Here is a 14,740-nt window from a genome sequence, read left to right as displayed (position 1 = left end):
AGTTGGAAGATGGAGGTGTGGAGCGAGGATGGCTGATTGGTATAAGACCAGCACGAGGTGGGATAGGGGGATTGGGAGGGTGGTGGTTGGATAGAGGTCTGTAGGGTGTGTTGTGGCCTAGTCTGTGTAAGACTGGCTGGGAGCAGGGGTAGGGAGGTGGAGGGGTGGAGGAGGATAGAGTAGAGGGTTGGAAGCTTGATAGGTAGGCTTCCTAGAGGTGAGGCGGGAGTAAGGGGAGTGAAGGCATTGGGAGAGTGGAGGGCTGGTATGGAGGGTAGGAAATTGTTTGGAGGAAAGAGAGCACTGGTCCAGAGACTGAGTAGGGGCTAGTGCATGCTAAAACCTTACAATGTTATCTGGCAGCTCATAATGAATGTTTACATCTCCTTGTACATCTCCATAATGCATGGGTGTTGATGTGATTTCACATCAGGTACTTTGGGCTTATTGATCCAGGACAAGGTGGGAGAGGGGTGTGGTACTCCTTGTCTATAGCTTTCTACATCCAGGCAGCCTGCAACAAGTAAATTTAAATACTTCTCATTTCACAGAGCAAAGTTTTGCCTTTAAATCAGGGTAAAGAAGCTGCTGAAAGATAAATGCACAATGTAGAAACATGTTATTGGTTCTGGCTTCTGGTTTTCTTTACAAAGTGTATATTTGTCTTGACTACAGGTGAGGACATGTCCAAAGAAAAGGCTGGCCAATCGAAGATTCATGATGATGATTGGTGAGATTTGAAAAATTCTATTTTCTCTTAGTTTAGTCCTACTTTGTTGGCAAAACAACTTTCTCAAAAAGTACATATTTGTTTTATTTAGAGTCTGCAGAGTGTAAAACTTAGTTATAAAATGAGAAGTATAAGAAGGGATCTTAGAATCATAGGACTCCAGCCTCCTACCCAATACATTAATCCTTTATATAACATCTCTGTTAGTGGCCAGGAATGTACAACAATGGCATTGTTGAATATGCGTACAAGGGGATTTCTAGAACATTCTCCATTCTAAAGAACTTCAAACCTGTCTTTATGAACTTCCACCCCATTTATAGTGCTGCCCTCTAGAGACAACAGATGTAGTATTTTTCTTCTCCATGATAAGGAGGTATTTTAAGGTAGTTGTCTTATCTCCTCTAAGTCTTCTCCTGGGACAATGCTCTGTTTTCCTCCTTCACAGACAAGCATGTAAGTGTATGATATGGGAGAGTGTAGAAACCATAGAACGCGGAGTCTGGAAATAGATCCAAATACATAAAAAGATTTAGTTCATGATAAAAATGACACTTCAAATCAGTGGAGAAAAGTTAGATTAATCAGCAAATAATTTGAACATAATTGGCTGATCATTTAGAAAAAAATAAAAATTGGATTCTTACCTCACTACTCTTATACCAAAACAAATTACACATGGATAAAATATTTAAAAATAAAAACAAAACCATTAAAAATATTAGAAAACATAGGTGGATTTTGTTTCTAATAATTTTGGAGTGGAGAATGTCTTTCTAAGATTGATATTAAAAACATAAAAATGATAAATAACATAAAAACAGTTGCATTACCCATGATAAAAGCCTATTTTCCTTAATTTACAAAAAACATTTTACATATTAATTTTAAAAAAGGTGAAAAAACAAATAGAAAATGGGTAAAAATATATGGAAGGTAGTTCTCAGGGAAAAGTACAAATGGCCCATAGACATTAAAATTTATTCAACTTTTAATTATGTATTTAAAGAAATGAAAACTTTTTAATGAGATACGATTTTTCATATATCAGATTGGCAAAGATTTTTAAAAATTTGATCATACCTAGAGTTGGCAAATTTGTAGGGAAACAGGCAATTTCATACAGTCATGGTGGGGTTATAAATTGGTACAACTTTTTTGGAGGGCAATCTGGCAACATCAAAATTTTAAATGCCCATGTTTCTTAACCCAGTAATTCTACTACCAGGACTTTTTCTTTTACTTTTAGAACAATTTTATTTAATTTCTATATACATATACTCACATAGGTGTGTAAATGTGGTTATATCGTATAGGCTCTTTTTGTGGTTCACTCTTATTTTCTCCAGACTCTCTTCTCCCTTTCCGATGTCCCTTCTCCCTGTAACTCATGTTCATTTAATCATCTGTAGACATATATAGATTGTTTTGGTCCTTGTTCAGTTCTGTGGAAGAAGGATATATGGCTTAATTACTAGTACACAGAGAAATACATACAAGGATGTTCACTGCAGCATTGTTTGTAATAGCATGAATTTGGAAGGAGCTTAAATGTCCTAAGGGTGGAGGTGAATAAATTGTGGTTCATCCAGAAAAATGTGATAAGACACCTGGCCGGTATGGCTTAGTGGTTGGAACATCGGTCTAAGCACTGAAGGGTTGAGAGTTTGATTCCTGGTCAAGGTCATGTAACTGGGTTGCAGGTTTGATCCCTGGTCCCCTTTGAGTTGTGTGCGGGAGGCAACCAATCGATGTGTTTCTCTCCCATCAATGTGTGTCTCTCCCTCTCTTCCTCTCTCTCCCCCTTCCTCCTTCCCTTCCACTCTCTCTAAAAATCAATGGAGGAAATATCCTCAGATGAGGATTAACAACAACAAAAATGTGATAAGAGGTATATGCACTGATAATAGAGAGACTACTAAGATATATAAAGTGAAAAACTGCAAACTGCAGAACAATCCATATTACTATCCATAATACTATTTTCTTAAAAAAAGTTGTATGCACTTGACTCGTGCTGGTATGTGCATATGCTTAAGAACTTTCTTTCTTTTTTTTTTTTTTTAAATATATCTTTATTGATTTCAGAGAGAGGAAGGGAGAGGGAGAGAGAGATAGAAACATCAATGATGAGAGAGTCATTGATCGGCTGCCTTCTGCACGCCCCTGACTGGGGATGGAGCCCTCAACCCGGGCATGTGCCCTGACCGGGAATCCAACCCCAATCGCCTGGATCCTAGGTTGATGCTCAACTGCTGAGCCACGGCCGGCCGGGCAAGAACTTTCTAGAAAAATAAATAAAATACACTTTATCTCTGGGGAGTAGGACTGTTGGAAGAACAAGGACAAAGTGTTCTTCCTTTGTCAGTCACAAAACTACTGGGTAAACATTATTGTGTAATAGTCATTAAAACGGGGAGAGATTAGCAAAAGAATGCAGCAAAGGAAGTAATAAAAAGAAATGCTACTTTAAAAATTATTTACCTGCCCGGTTGGTGTGGCTCAGAGGTTGAGCATCAACCTATGATCCAGGAGATGGAGGTTCTATTCCCGGTCAGGGCACATGCCCAGGTTGTGGGCTCAATCCTCAGTAGGGGGCGTGCTGGAGGCAGCTGATCATTGACATTCATCATTGATGTTTCTATCTCTCCCCCTCGCTTCCTCTCTCTGAAATCAATAAAATCATTTAAAAAAAATTACCTATTAAATGTACAAATTTAATATATTTAATCCTATTATATCAATGCTACTGACATTGTACACCGATATGCTTTGGAAACGATTAAGCAAATGTACCAAGAGCTATAAAATTGGTCATACTTTTGATTGAGTAATTTCACTTTTGGGAATCAACCCTAGGAAAATTCAATTTATGAAAGTAATTAAACGCACGAAGATTCTAGTTGCAGCATTCAGTTAAAAAATGAATGTGTGTGTGATTTAAAAATGCACAAAGTAAAATCCTAGTCTCTGTATGACCCTCAGTCATTTGGCCTATTTTAGGGAGTGCCCAGGGCAGATGGATGTTCTATTAAGAAGTAAACAGGCACTCTGAGTGTTTATTAGTTAGCGCCTTGCAAATTTGATTAATGTGAGCCACTCCTCTAGCATTTGATGAAGAATTGAGAAACCTGAGTTCCTGAAGCTACAGATGAAGACCAGATCCTTGACTTCTGGTGGGATATCACCCTTAAGGCTGGACAACTACTGCTAGTCTCTCCACCTACCTTAGCTGCAATTTGGGACCATTACATCTCAGCATCTGGGCACTGTATTTTTATTAATGCAAACAATATGTTAGTCTTTTGTTTATTTGTTTGTTTTTACTTCAGACTGACTCTACACCTCAAACCTTTGCATAAGTGGGCATGTATGCGTAATTATTTTTTTTAATAGAGAAAATTATTACTTAGTGAGATATGTTAGGCAAAACCTTGAAAAACGAAGTTCTATGAGGGTGTAGGTGGAGGGTAGAAAATATTAAAAGGGGTCCTTGGAACCACCTTTTCAGATTCATTTATTCACTTATTCAACAAATATTTATTGAATACTGACTTTGTACTGAACAGTGTGAAACAGATATACCACCAAATCCTTGCATAGCTTACCATCTGGGATGGAAGATAGAAACATGTAAACAGGTAATTACAATATAGTGCGATAAGGGCTGTAATGGGGGAGAAGTACACAATCCTTTAGGAGGGCAGACATTATCTTGTTTAATTTTCACAATAGCCCTATGAGATAAATAGTTCTCTTACAGTCGAGGTCCAAGAACTAGATTTGCAGAAGTTTTGTGAGAAGTGACAGTAGCTTAGAGTAGGGTGGTAATAGTGGAATTGGAGAGATTTGGATGAATATTGTAGTACATCAATCCTGAGACATTTTTCACATTTCAACATTTCTGAAATTGGGATACATTATATGTCTGACAGCATGTCATCATTTGGTAGTTTTTTTTTTTTTTCTTTCTTAGAGGTACATATAATAATGTTTTATTTTTTATTTTATTTTATTATTTTTAAATATATCTTTATTGATTTCAGAGAGAGGAAAGGAGGGGGAGAGAGAGAGAGATAGAAACATCAATGATGAGAGAGTCATTGATCGGCTGCCTAGCCCGCAACCCGAGCATGTGCCCTGACTGGGAATCGAACCCTGATCTCCTGGATCCTAGGTCGATGCTCAACTGCTGAGCGATGCCTGGCCGGGCCATATAATAATGTTTTAGATTAGATGAAATTTACTCTAGAGGTAGAGCCAACAGGTCTTGCTGATGGATTGGATGTGGGAGGTGAGAGAAAGAGATGACTCCTAAGTTTTTGGTTTGTGTTACTGGGTGGATGAACAGTGGTGCCACTGACTGAGATGGGTAAGACTGGTATAGGAACAGGACTGAGGGAGGAAATCAGGAGTTCTTCGTTGGCCATGTTATGTTCTAAATACTAGTAATGGCCAAGATGTTACACATATAGCTGAGTTCAGTGGAGAGTTAAAGGCTAGAAACATAAAATTGGGGAACATGGGATTTAGGAATAGTAGAACAAATGATCCAGGGAGAGGGGACAATAATTCAGCACAGAAAATTGCAGGAATAAAATCTTTGAGAAGGCTAGAGGGGGATGAGATAGAAAGTACAAGGGAAGAATTGGCCTTAGATAGTGGTAGGGACGCTATGCTCTTGTTGAGAATAGAGAAGGCAGAGAGGTGGGTACAGTTACAGATAAGTCAGTAGATTTGTTGGTGGGCATATGAGGGCATTCCTGTCAGATTGCTTCTGTTTTCACAGTGACTTATAAGACAAAGTCATTAACAGAGTGAGGGAGGTTTGGCAGTTTGAAGGCAGAAGTGCTACTGAAATACATAATGCAGAGGGTGGGTGACTGGTTGTCATTGATCAATCAAAGCCTAATTAGTACTTTCTTTTTTTAGCTCAAGATTCTTTACTTTTTTTAAAAAAAAGAACTTTAAATTTAATTTTTCAATTACAGTTTACATTCAATATTATTTCATATTCATTTCAGGTGTATAGCATAGTGGTTAGACAATCATACACTTTACATAGTGTTCTCCTTGATATTTCCAGTACCCACTTGGCACCACACAGAGTTATTACAGTATTATTGACTATATTCCCTATGCTGTACCTTACATCCCTTTGACTATTTTGTGACTACCAATCTGTACTTCTTAACCACTTCACCTCTTTCACTCAACCCAACCCAACCCAACCCAACCCAACCCACCTTCCCTCTGGAAACCATCAGTTTGCTTTCTGTGTCTATGACTGTGTCTATTTTGTTTTTTAAATATGTTTTTATTGATTTTTTTTTTTTTTTTTTAGAGAGAGGAAGGGATATGGAGAGATAGAAACAGTGATGAGAGAGAATCATTGATTAGGTGCCTCCTGCAAGCCCCCTACTGAGGATTGAGCCCGCAACCTGGGCATGTGCCCTGACCAGGAATTGAACCAGTGACCTCTTGGTGTATGGGTCAATGCTCAACCACTGAGCAACAGCGGCCAGGCTCTTTGTTTGTTTATTGTGTTCTTTAGATTCCTCATATAAGTGAAATCATATGGTATTTGTCTTTTTCTATCTGACTTACTTCACTTAGCATAATACCCTCTAGGTCCATCTATGCTGTCGCAAATGGTAAGACGTTATTCCTTTTTTATGGCCGAGTAATATTTCACTGTATATATGTACCACATCTTTTTTGTATATTATGTGCCACATTGTCTATCGCTGGTCCTTTGGGTTGCTTCCATATCTTGGCTATTCTAAGTAACGCTTCAATGAACATAGGGGTTCATATATTCTTTTGAATTAGTGTTGTGGGTAAAGGAATACGGGCCTGTAGTAAAAATAAAAAATACAGAAACATTAAAGTAAAAAGTGAAAGTCTGCCCTCATATATACACACCCACCCATTCTTTTGAGATAATAATAATTTTTTTTATTTTTTATTTTTCCAACATTTCACCACATATATTTCTTCTTATGCAGTGTAAGCTAAGGATGCCATGTAAATGGGTCACTGCAGAATGCAGCAATTTAATTTTTTTCCATCAAAATAAGAAACAAATCAGTATGATCTCATTTCTATTAACTTTTGAGGTTTACAGCAGTTAAAGTATTTTTACTTCTATGTATGAAGGTTAAAAAAATCATTTTTTCTTCATAAAATACAAGAGCAACCAGTTTACTGTCAAGTAAAGGTAAAAACTGGAATTCTTGTTTAAATTAGTCCAAAGTGGCATTTAGGGACTTAATTGTAGGTTGCTGCGCTGACACCATGACAAACCAAAGTGTAGGATTGGGTCTGGTTTTGTTTCGGTGTTCTTTTCAATATGCAATGCTCATGGATTAAGTTCTAGAAATGTTCCAATTGTAAGGCAGGGATCTGTTGGATTCCACCATGGGTGTGTTCCTTGGGTTGGATGCTGGAGGGTGAGGCACGTTTTGCCAGACCCATGTCGACTACCTAGTAGTTATCAAGGTCAAAAAATTCGTCATCTCCTCCTTGGTATTCCATTCCCTGGAAGTCTACTCGGTACCACAAGTTACCTCCAATTCCACCAAATCCTTTCACAAACTGGGATCCTTCTTGTGACTTATCTGTGACAATTTCCAAAGTAGCTCCAAATTTTTTATAGTTGTTAGCAAACCATTCCAGCAGGGGCATGCTCTCAATTAGTTCATGTTCTTTTCCTATCTCTTTGTCTGTGAAATGAGATTTATCCTTCTCTTGTTCTGGTGTTAGATAGAGAATTTTCTCCTCTTCTGTGCCTTGGCAATGAAGAACATATCTCATTGTATCCAGATTTTCATAGACTATTAGAATTTCTACTGCTCCCATTTCTAAAGCCTTTAGTGTATCTTCATCTCCAAAACAGTACTTGCCCGTGTCCTGGCTGATTTCATCAAAGTATCGTCCTATTAATTTCTTCTCTGGAATGAATTTCACGTTGGAGAGGACTTCAGTAGATAACTCAATAGCTTGGTTGAATCCATTTTCACCACCATAGGATATATCAACTAATTTTAAAACTTCTGGTTGCAACCTCTGATCAAACATATCAGACTGACTTAGTTCAGTTTTAAAGTCAGCAGATCCAACTAAAACAAGACCAGCCACATTCACTTTGTCCCCAGAAAAAAACAGCTGCACAGCAGTCTCAGCTACTTTCCGAACAGAGTTACGTCACTTTTCCATTCTTAAACGGGCAAAGCGCAAGGCTGACTGACCTCCTCTACCATGTTTCTTTGGGAGATCCACAATGAATTTGTGCAGGACTTCTCTTGTGTTTCCTTGGAGTGCGCCAAAAAGTGCACCACTACCATCTGTTACAATGAAGCCAAATTTGTTATCATCTGAAAGTAGTGCTGTAAGAGCCTCTGTATGAAATTTGTTGTCACACAAAATACAATGATGTATTAATTGGTTTGAAAGGTTCAAAGTCAATGTTGACTTTCTTTTCCTTTCCTTCTTCTGTTACAATTGTACCACAGTAAACAACCAGGCCATTTGGAGGTACTTTGTTATAAAGTTTGAGTCTTTGTTGTACAGATGAAATGGCTCCCAGGACTGAAAGGCGGTTTATTAGTGACTTAATGTTAGATGCAGTTTCAAACTCATCTGCTAATATTTTTGCCCACTTGTGAAATCTGGTCTTTGGGAGGAATGATCTCTTTTTTTTTTTTTTTAAATATATCTTTATTGATTTCAGAGAGAGGAAGGGAGAGGGAGAGAGAGATAGAAAGATCAATGATGACAGAGTCATTGATCGGCTGCAACCCGCAACCCGGGCATGTGCCCTGACCGGGAATCGAACCCCAATCGCCTGGATCCTAGGTTGATGCTCAACCGCTGAGCCACGCCCGGCTGGGCTGGGAGGAATGATCAATGATATCATGCTTGTGCCATTTCCACAGACCACCTCCAAGCTCTTAATCAGCTTCTTGATCTTCCAGATCTTCACATTCCTGTCAGCAGCACTGGGGTCATCTGCCATCTTCTCGCCTCCTCCTCCCTAGAGCGGCCTGGTGGGGCCCAGAGACACCAAGACCACAGAGTTCGAGATAATAATTATTAATAATTTGGTGTTGGTTCTTCTAGATCTTTCTCTGTAGTCATATCAAAGCAAATACAATGTTTATGGATTTTGGCTTCAGCTTTAAAGGGGAGATATTCTTTGGATCCTTTACTTTATAGTTTTTGAGGGTTTTGGTTTGTTGTATTTTCAGTCTTCTAATGTGATTTATGAGTCCTTTCATGATAGAGTTCTGGTTAAGTCGACTGGCCTTTCCTAGGTGCATAGATTTTCTCATAACAGTGACAGGAGCTTTGAAATATTTTCTATGGAATTATACTCCTGGTGGTGCATTTTACTTGGAAAAGGTATCTAACAAAACCTGCCTCCTTTTTGACCACTTATTTCTTCTTAAGCTCATTCCTTGGACCATGGATCCTTTTCTGTTGGTTACTATCCAACCTGGAATTTGGTATTTTGTCTTTAGGGATTAGAGTGTGCTCTCTGTTGTATAATTGTGTCATGTTTCTAATCCCTTATTCCTTTTGCCTGACTTCTAAAAAGATGTGTATATGTCTGTGTGTAATGAAAAAACATGTAAGAAAGTAGATGAAGTATAGTTTAGTTTGTATACAGTGATATTTATTGATAATAGGTGTCAAGATAGCCAAGGCCACATTTTGACCTATTCCTGGGTAACCTTACACCTAGCAAGAATTTTCTTTCTTGATTTAAAAAACAAAACAAAACAAAACAACTTGAAGCCTACTACTCAGTAAGTCCAGTGTATAGTGATGGATAAATGAATAGGAAATTTAATCAAGGGAGTGAGCCAGCATGTATCTTCCCAGTAATTAACCTCAAGGCTAAAATAAAAGTCCTCAAGAAGTGGTTAAGGCTACCTTTTTATATGTAAAACTGTGTAACTATTATGTAAAACCTTATAAATATTATGTTAAACCATATAAATATATGTAAACCCTTATAGCTATTATGTCCACCTTCTTTAGCACTTTTGGTATCCTCTGTGAGCTCTGTCACAATAACTAATGGTAAGATGACCTATGATTAGGTCCTAGGATGTAGCGCTGAAGTGATGCTTATTGCAGCATGACTTCTCCAAGCTGGATTTGGGATCTACATGGTACATGGCTGAGGATGGGATATCCAGTCAGCTGCTATCTGGTGAGCTGAGAGATCTCGAGCCAGAATGTGCTGTGGCCTCACCTCATGCTGCAACAAAGCAGGGAAGAATGGATATGATGAGGGCCCTGGCAAATTGTGAGGTGGAGAAGCAAGAGGCCCTACCATCATGGCTCAGGGCAGGGAATGGCTGCAGCTTAGAAATTACCCATTGTTTGCTCCCCAAGAAATGGACTCCAGCATTTGTCTGTTTACCTAGATGGTAGTCCTGATAAGCAGGCCCTCTTCAAGCAGTAAAGCCCCAAGAGATGTCCTATTTTGCCCTTTTCATTTTTAACTGTATTCTCTTCATCCTTAAGTCCTTTCCCCTGTGGCTCCTTTCTCAGAATTCACTTTCATATCTTTGAATAGGAAGAAATCATTTGGCAGAAAACAGGCTTCTCACTGATAGCTAATGATACTCAACTACACTCTTCTCCTATCTTTGATTCTGCAGTAAAGACTGAGTTGCTTCTAGTTTTTCTTCAGTCCCCTATTGTGATCCTAATTTCATAAGCCTTTAGAACCAATTTGCATTTCAGAAACTATGATTGGGGGGAATTCTCTTCATTGGTGATTTTTGACATTTGATTGGTAGCCTTCCTTTAAAACAATATATATTTTATTTTTGTGATAGCATTCTTATTGTGGACTCGAGCAGTGATGAAGAATTTGAGTGCTGTAAGTACAGTCAATTCAAAGCAGTAATTTACATTGTAAAGTGTTTTTAACAGTGTCTTTGTAGTGGTGACTGAAATGTGATTTGGGACATTGGGTTTGAGCTGGTCCTGGGTTTATCTCTTCTAGGGCTCTCTCTAGATTGGGGAAACAAAGTTAATGTCCTTGCTGTTATGTGCTCCTTTTCTAATTTGCTTCCTTTATCTTGTTCATTCCATGTTTCCTTGCTTTTATTTCCTCTCTTTCTCTCATGGGAAATGATGAGTCCACCATAAATTTTAACCAGCTCCAATTTATGAACTTTAGTTTTAGGGAGTTAAAAACATGGGTCACCAGATTTTGTCATGATTCAAATGCTTTCTGATGCCCTCTTTCTTTCTCTAATCTAGGTGTGGCCGGAATGAGCAGGCAGAATGGGAACATGGGGTAAGTAGGAGAATTAGTGGAATTTGACATTTTTTAAAATCCTCACCCAAGGATATGCTTATTGATTTCAGAGAAGAGGGGAGAGAGAGACAGACAGATATCGATGTGAAAGGGAACATGAATTGGGGTGCCTCCTGCATGCACCCCAACTGGGGATCAAACCCATAACCTAGCTATGTGCCCTGACTGGGGGTCGAACCCGAAACCTTTTGGTACATGGGACGACGCTCCAACCAACTGAGCCACACCAGCCAGGGCAAATTTGACATTTTTTAAGGAACAATGTTCTCGGTAAGAATATTTCAGAATAGATGCTACTTTTCCTCTGTGAACAACATATTCAGGGTCATAATGAGTGCTTGATCTCACAACCAAGTTCAAAATATTAGATTACTTAATTCTGGCCCATTATATAATTAGTCATGTTCTTCTTCAGAATGTCTCTGTGAATTATCTCTTAACTTCCAGTCTCAACTATGCAGGCCCTGATCAGTTTTCACTCTTGTGTTAGTGCAAGAGTATTTTTTAAGTGGCTCCTCCCCTTGATCTCTTCCTCCTTGATCTAGTCTGTATCCCACTTCCAGATTCATCTCCAGAGGCACTGCTTTGGCCATATTGATCCCCTATTTCAATTGCTTGTCATAGGAAAATCAAGTCTACTCCAGAGTTAAAGTCCTCTGTGGTCTGACCCTCTCCTATCTTTCAGCATTATCTTCTACTATTTCTATTAAGGAGCCCTCTGCTCTAGCCAGAGCTAGATGAACAGTGTTGCACAGGTGCCAAACTATAGGAGATGCTAAAACAATTACTGGAATAAATCTGAAATACAGTGCTAGATGAGTATGGTTTCCACATCAACTCCTTAAATTTCTGTAGAAATGTGAATTGGTCATTCCTGCCCCCCCCCCACCCACCGACCCAAATAGCGCTGTCAAGCAGGAACATTTTCTCTAGCTAGCTCTGATTTATTTCTGTTGATTATTTTGCAACATGTAAGCCATAAAGCCTGACACCAGTGTGTGAAAAGTGATTTAAAGTCAGCAGTTGCAGTCAGCTGAAATTTTGGAACCAAATAACGCATTATATAAAGCTATTTATTGGAAATGATTGGTTTTATTATTTATACTTAAGTCAGGTTTATTGAGGTTTGATTTATGTACAGCAAAATTCACTTTTTAGATGTACAGTTTGATGAATTTTGACAAAACTCATATACTGTGATGTAACCATCACTATGGTCAAAGAAGCAGAATATTGCTATCACTGTCATTTACATTTTAAATGGTTTATCATGGATCCTTAGAAGTAGCCTGGTTTGCAATATTATACATAATAAAGTCCTTATTTGATAAATTAAAAAGTAACCAATTTTTCAAATTGGTTTCTTCTTGCCTCTACTAGACTAAATATGTAAAGAAAATCTGTTTTAAGGGGCCTTCCAGGAGTGCCCACAGACCTTGGTTCAGTGCCAGGTGGATTCTCTCTGTGGGATACTGTAGGAAGGGTGGATTTGGGGAGGAAAGTGATGAGTTCAGTTTAGGGCATGTTGAAATTAAGGGACCAATAGGCAGGGTTGATATTCAAAATGTTTATCTACCAAAAGAATACAGACAGGGATAGTCAGGATGGCTGCCTGAGTGGTCAGAACAGATACTATCAATCAAAAGTTAGGAAGGCTATTCCTATGCATGCAGACTAAAAATCAGCTGTACACACAGGACATCTAGGGAGGAAGTTGGAATTGAGGAGATAGAAGTCAGAGGCAAAGTTGGACTGGATAGAATGGATTGGGTGGGCAGATAGATAATGCTTACCCAATCCCAAGGAATTGATTAGATTTGCAGGAAAGAGCTGTGACTAAACTCTGGCAATATGATGAGGGAGAGAAGTGAGTGAGAAGGAGTGGATGGAAAGGTGAGAAGAGAACTGAAACAGAACAGTATTCTGGAAATCAAGAAAAGAGAGAATTTTAAGGATGGAATGGTCAATGGGATAGCAAAGGCCCAGCAACTTGGCAGCTTAAAAGTGGTGAATATGGTAGAAACGGGTTAATGGATTTGTATCTGTAACAGGTACAGACAAGTTCTCTAACTGTTCTCATACAGGTATATCAGGCTTATTGTACACTATTTGGGAAATACAGAGAGGTAGTGAACTTCAACCTTCTGGAACCTCTGACCCAAATACCAGGGCCAGTTGAGAATGAGAGCCCCAGATGGGTGCTCAGCACCAGTATCTTAGGTGGCACAGGGGTACTGCTGATGTTGACTCCTGCTAGAGCAGCCTGTCAGTTAGGGAGAGTGGTACTGGCTCTGGGCACTGTGGAGAAACCTCCCTGCTCTAAGGCTACCTCTCTCCATCTGGCCTTCTACCCTTCTCAGGCAACTGGATTTCAATGTTGATAAAGTAAAATGGCAATTAACTGAACATTTCCCTAAACAATCCCCCGTCCCAAACTGTTTGAATACTTACTCTCTGACAGCCCATTTCACTCTCAGTACTTGACAGATAGCTCATTTTGAAAGGATTGAGACAGATGGAAAGATTGAGTAGAAAGGTGGAAAGTTAGGAATAATGCCTGAGTAGTTCCAAAGAAGGGGTACAGAGTTACTGCAGGAAACAGGCCAACACAACATTTCACAGTGATCCTGTTCATTGTAGAAAATGTCATGGAAAGAATGTTGCATTCACACTTCTCTTTGGTGTTTCCCTATCTCATCACTCAGCTGTGTGGTGATTGACTCGGAGTCTGATGATGAACACTTCCCTGAGGAAAATCGAAGTAAGATCTCTGAAATGAGTGGCAAAGGCAAGTATACCACAAACTTAGAGAAGCAGCTGTGCTCTGCAGGCTCATCACACACAGGCATTTCAGGATAAGTCAGCCAAAGGTGTATTCTGCCTCACTTAGTAGTGAGTGCCACCATTTCTTTCCTCCTATGCGCCTAATGTGGAGATGGCTGGATTCCCTACATCCCTTGGTAGATTACCTAATGCAGCAGCAACTGCTCCTGCTGCTGCCTTAGACCCTGGTGTTTCTCTCAGTAGAGTTCTCACCTAGTAGCACTACATCAAGGGAGCAGAGGGAAGCAAATGAAGAGCAGGGACTGAGAAGAATGAAGGCTGTTCTGCTCCTCCCCCTCTTCCCTTCTTTCTTCTCTCTGTTTGGGAGTGACAAAGAGGAGTGAGAGAGAGGCATGGGCTCCTTCTTTCTGCCTGATGGAGACTTGGGTGGACGATGATCGTGGGCCAGCAGGCAGTGACTTCATGGGGAAGTGCTTTCTTCATCTAGATGTTTGTCTTTGCCTTTTGCTATTCCCTTAATATTTTCTAGAGATTCCTGTTTTTCTCACTGTATCCCACAGCAGATTCTTGCGTCTTTGGATTCAGAGGCCCTTGAACCTTGCGGTAGGCATGGAGCTTTACTTCCAGCTCAGAACCTGCTCAATGGGTGTGAAACATAGGAAGACTAGGAGCTTCTTAAGCATCAGGGATGGTATTTTATTCATCTTTGTTGCTTAGTACAAGGTGTAGGGCATAATGCATAGGTGCCTACTTAAAGTACTGGTTACTTCTTTGGTAACTACCCAAAAGCTACAGTTGGCTAGTGTTTCCTAGCTAACCTGGAATATGAGAGCCAGGAAAGGAGAGGTGGCTTAGAACCCTAGTCTCCTATTTTATCACCTATC

The 14,740-nt window shown here is 39.4% G+C and overlaps 1 long non-coding RNA gene and 1 pseudogene across 2 annotated transcripts; one reads left to right on the top strand and one right to left on the bottom strand.

The window, feature by feature from the left end:
* Positions 1–675: 675 nt before the first annotated feature.
* LOC308551147 lies at positions 676–13,853 on the top strand. Its single transcript, XR_013997982.1, has 4 exons — positions 676–730; positions 10,585–10,628; positions 11,015–11,051; positions 13,778–13,853. It is a non-coding gene; the product is annotated as an uncharacterized lncRNA (long non-coding RNA).
* On the bottom strand, positions 7,116–8,747 carry LOC308551656 (eukaryotic peptide chain release factor subunit 1 pseudogene; annotated as a pseudogene). The gene is made up of 2 exons: positions 8,651–8,747; positions 7,116–8,423 (listed from the first exon to the last, which is right to left on the bottom strand). The product of its transcript is annotated as a eukaryotic peptide chain release factor subunit 1 pseudogene (transcript).
* Positions 13,854–14,740: the final 887 nt, after the last annotated feature.

Source organism: Miniopterus schreibersii (assembly GCF_964146895.1).
Source record: "Miniopterus schreibersii genome assembly, chromosome: X".
Taxonomy (NCBI): Eukaryota; Metazoa; Chordata; class Mammalia; order Chiroptera; family Miniopteridae; genus Miniopterus; species Miniopterus schreibersii.
This window is presented reverse-complemented; position numbering and strand designations above follow the sequence as displayed.